The following is a 4,862-nucleotide window of genomic DNA, read 5'->3' on the forward strand; positions in this document are numbered from 1 at the left end:
AATTGAAGGTTCCTCACATAGCGTAAAGCTTGCCATTGATACTATACTAACAAACTTTCCAGAGTTTTAAGGCAAATGAAGAAGATTTTCATTCACCGTTCAAGATTCATGACAGTTTTTTCAGGAGAAAAGAAAGTAAAAAAAGAAAAATTCACCCACCTTAATATTCACACTTTCCTTCACACTAACAGGTAAACCAAAGAGAAGACCACTTTTGTCAGCCTTTTGATCCAGTTCCTTTGCTCTTTCCTGTTTGAAAAAATAAACATTCTAGGGGAAAAGACAACAGATGAAGAGTACCTGCAAATATCCCCTCAGTCTAGTTTGATTAAAGAGAAGGAAATTTACACATGAGCTGTTATTAACCCTAACCGTACGTCGTGTTTTACTATCATATCCATACGACGTGGGGAACTCTCTGCAACCACTTAACCCTATCCGTACGTCGTGTTTTACTATCATATCCATACGACGTGGGGAACTCTGTGCTACCACTTCCTAAAGAGGAAATCTACTCGTTAATCCAATCAGTACGTTTAGCAGTCTGTCAACATTATTTTTTGAGAAATACTGAAAGTTTCAAAGATATCTTCACACTAGAAGTATTCTAAAATGTGAAGAATACAACCCCTGGGGCACAAAATGACCCCAGGTGTACGGATAGGCTAAGTGTGTGGAAGAAGCCAAATAAAAAGACAGAAGCAGCACAAGGAAAGAAAAAAAGTAGGTCCTCTCAGCGGCACCCTCTAACTGCCCACCCACGTCACAGCACTAGACCAAAAAGCAAAAATCCTCTGCATTGAAGAATCCACAAAAAACAACAAAATATGACAAATACAAAACGCATAAACCAGAATACAACATCTTCAGATTCATATATAATGTTATATCCCTCTCAGCCCGGGTTGGCCCTGAGAGACGGAGTCGAAGCCCACTCCCTAAATGGTCGCTTTTAAGGACAAGCAGGCTAACTCGGATTTCGGGGGTTTCCAGAAATCTTGACCTACACTAAAAGTGGGCTTTGCCTTTCCTATAGTAGAAGTTTGGTTTCACTGGTGTGTGTATTTGTTTGGTTATAGAGAAAACTCTCATTGTCTTTTAAAGAAACTGAACAAGGGGCAAAAACTTTACCTTCGATTTTCTCAAAACAGCATATTTCGGGATAGCCCACGTGTGCTTAAAGGCGACAAAATTTTAATAATCTAATCGGGTGCAAAAAACAAACAAACCAACAAACAAACAAACAAACAAAACAACAACAACAACAACAACAACAACACCCCCCCCCCACCCCCGATGAAATAAATGGTCTAAACCACACTTAGTCAATGACGCCTGCTTCTATCACACTCACACATTGCCACGTTATTGTAATTATGAGAGGGTGAAGGGAAAGGGGGAAGGGGACAAATAAAAGAGAAAGAGGATAAAAAAAGAGTTCCATGGCTAGTGACTGGACAGATATAGCGAGCATGTTCAAACAGATCTCTCCGCAACTTCGCTCGCAGCAATTTGTGGCACGACGTGGTGGAATCAGGCGCTCGTCAATTTTTGGGCATGTGGAGCTATTGATATCACCTGAAAGCTTATTCATTTGCCTTGCTTTGAATGAAAACATTGTCCATCTAGCTTGAATAGAGGTCAGGATATTTGCGATTGAAGAAAGTGGGGTAGCCTGGTTTCAGGGGTTAAATTAATGAGAAAATGGCAGCCAAAGTTTGGCAACTTCAATAGTTTAAGAGTCCTTGAGAACTGAAAATTACATATTGTGTGCCTTTAAACAAGGGTTTTCAGTAAAATTCACATGGAAATGTATTTTCATACAGACATAAAAGGTGTTTAGCCAAAAAACAAAATTTCAATAAAAATGGTCAAACTTGTGGAAATATGCCTTTTTCTCCGATTTCATCATTTTGACGAGCGCCTGGTTTAACCCCGATGCCTCACATTAGTTGTCTGGGGAGATGATACTGACTCTGTCATGGGTTGTCTCCAATTCTAGTCTTGGCCAAATACAATTCCATTCACAACCTACTTTTCCCCAACTCCCCAGCTCCTGGATCATCAGATGAAACTTCTGTATGTTTTTTATTGTTTGTTTTTTTGTTGTTGTCATTTTCTTTGCTGCAACACTGCACATACAATACAAATTATCCAGTATTCTCACAGAATGAAATAAACAGCCATGGGAAGAAAGACAACAGTGAGTAAAGAGATTTGTGAGGCAGCGAGGTGGAATCAGGCTCTCGTCAATTTTGGGGCATGTAGAGTTATTGGTGTCATCTTAAAGCTTGTTCACTTGTCTTTATTTGAGTGACAAAATATCCATTGATCTTGAATACAAGTCGAGATATTTGCGAATGAAGGAGGTGGGGGTCACCTGTTTTCAGAGGTAAAATTAGTGAGAAAATGGCTGCCAAAGATCAGTTATTTCCTTAGCTTTAGAGTCCCAGGTAACTGAACACTTACATTTTTCGTGCCTTAAATCAACGTTTTAAAGAAAAATCCACACAGAAATGAGTTATTTAATGGGCATGAAAGGTGTTGAGCGAAAAAACAAAAATTTGATAAAAATTCGCAAACCTGCGGAAAAATGCAAATTTGTTCACTTTAATTATTTTGACGAGAGCCTGATTCCTCCACGCTGCCTCACATTTTTTGCCTTTGATCTTTGTAAGGTGACAGAGAACGATATAATGTGACGAATGTTGTTCACAGAAAGAAAAGAGTCAAGTCGGCTGAGGAAAAAAAGAAGTCATTGCAGCAATTTGGAGAGTAAGGGCGAAAACATGGAGAACGCCGATTTCGGAGACTGACTCAGTAAGCGCCGATAGGTATAAAAATTCCCTTATGATTTCCAACTTGCCCCACATAGAGCTGACAGACTGCAGGCGGCTTTAAGCTCGGGTCGGCGTTGTCGGCTTTATCGGAATCCAAACTACATTCTCAATACGCCGAAAAACTGGGAAGGGCGTCTCGCTGTCAACTCGAGACCTCAGTGCTTTCTTGTCGTATCTCCATTTTTTAACAGTTAAAATGTGACTTCTTCTTAAGCTCACTCTTTGTTGTGAACTGTTTTCACTGTTATTAAAAATGGAGATGCGACAAGAAAGCACTGAGGTCGCGAACTCTCAATGCCATCTCGCCGTCGCCAACTCGGGTTGAGCAGTTTGCATGACGTCACCCGACTGGACAGGAGACATTCTTAAATGACCATTTCAGAGCTGGTGCTTCACGGTAGACAAAAACTAATTACGTTTTTTAAATCAACGTAGTCAAATTTGGGTGGTCAACAAGCAGAATCACATTTTAAGCAATATTTTTGGAATTTCAAGGTTTTTTTATATCTCCAAATAAATGCTTCAAAAATACCAGCTGTGTTGTGATGTAATTTTCCCCCCCTATATCTAGATCTAGGCATTAGGTGCACTCTATGTGGAGTCAAGCGTCGATCTTCAGCCGCTTAAGTTTCAGCATTCTCTATGTTATCGCCCTGAGGCAGCTGTGGAGTCAGATGTGTGAGACAGAAGGGGAAAAAAATCAGAAGAACAATAGACAAAAACATTTCTTTAATTATTTATAAACTACCTCCGCTTCAGGTAATGGTTCTGTGATACAGTTGATCTTTTCGTTGACTTCAAAGGCCTGGAACAAAAACATACAGAAGGTGAGATTATGCCACATACCAGTGTCATGTCATAAAATAAGACGAACGAACCATATTTCGTCGCTTTTAAGGACAAGCGGGCTAACCCAGATTTCGTGGGTTTCCAGAATATTTACCTACACCAAAAGTGGGCACTGCCTTACCAAGAGGAGAAGTTTGGTTTCATTGGTGTGTATATTTGCGTGGTTATAGAGAAAACTCTCCTTGTTTTTTGTTATTCTTTTAAGAAACTGAACAAAGGTCCAAAAACCTGTACCTTCGATTTTCTCAAAACAGCATTTTTCGGGATAACCCCCTTGTTCTTAAAAGCGACCAAATATCACCTTAATTTTAAGTTCTTGCAGCCAGACGGTGGAAGAGTAAGAGCCTTACAAAACAGAAATTAGAGGAATTACAAGAAAAAAAAATCCCCAACAACTTAAGAAGAGAGTTGAGTAAGGCTTCAGTTCTCAGTAAAGCGTGAGTAAGAGTGGTGTTGAAGAGCAGCTTTGCCATAAAAATATGAGCAGTATAAGAAACATTGGACTGATAATTCAGTAACAAAAAGGTCAAAACTCTTGGGGGTTATTTCACAACCAGTTCTCACGTCTACATGCTTTTCTTTTTTTAAACGGTACACCCCCTCCTCAACATCCCCCCTCCTTCCCTTTTTCAAACCCCAGGAAAATCAATATCTGAAGCAGAAGTTTTGTTGTGCTGTCAAGGACAAAAGATTCAGGACATCAGGGAACATTTTTTGTTGTTTTCTTATGTGCAAACCATACTAGAATGCGTTTAAACCACACGTATGTTGACATTGGAATCAGACTCTAAGATTTTTGCATTTAATGACAGCACTTACTTTTTAGCACAATGAAAGAACATTTTTTAAAAAGATGCATAAAGAACAGGAGAAATTTAACATTTATTTATTATTTCAGTTCTATACTAGACCCATACGCTCAACTGAACTTTTTCAGAACACAAACCTTTCGCTGGAAAGCATGAAGTACTTCAAGTGCACTCAATTTTCCATTCTTTAGGTCTGCCTGGAGGGATTCGGCCGACCTGTTAGCGATGTTCTCTGCTGATCTAGTCTGAGGAAATAAAGGATTCAATTATATATACACCTAAATCAGGGTCCTCTAGTCTTGTGATTAAACGCGTATCAAACTGGTTATCTTAAAATTTTGAAGAGAAGATTATCGAACTCCCC

General features: G+C 39.3%; 1 non-coding gene across 1 annotated transcript in view; it reads right to left on the bottom strand.

The window, feature by feature from the left end:
• Positions 1 to 4,737, bottom strand: part of LOC101845426 — a 7,038-nt gene extending 2,301 nt beyond the window's left edge. The window contains exons 1-3 of the transcript XR_004859119.1: positions 4,636 to 4,737; positions 3,589 to 3,645; positions 160 to 249 (exon numbers count right to left, since the gene is read on the bottom strand). This is a non-coding gene — a transcript (uncharacterized LOC101845426). The remainder of the gene's footprint in view (positions 1 to 159; positions 250 to 3,588; positions 3,646 to 4,635) is intronic.
• Positions 4,738 to 4,862: the final 125 nt, after the last annotated feature.

The sequence above is a fragment of the Aplysia californica genome, unplaced genomic scaffold (assembly GCF_000002075.1).
Source record: "Aplysia californica isolate F4 #8 unplaced genomic scaffold, AplCal3.0 scaffold00662, whole genome shotgun sequence".
Taxonomy (NCBI): Eukaryota; Metazoa; Mollusca; class Gastropoda; order Aplysiida; family Aplysiidae; genus Aplysia; species Aplysia californica.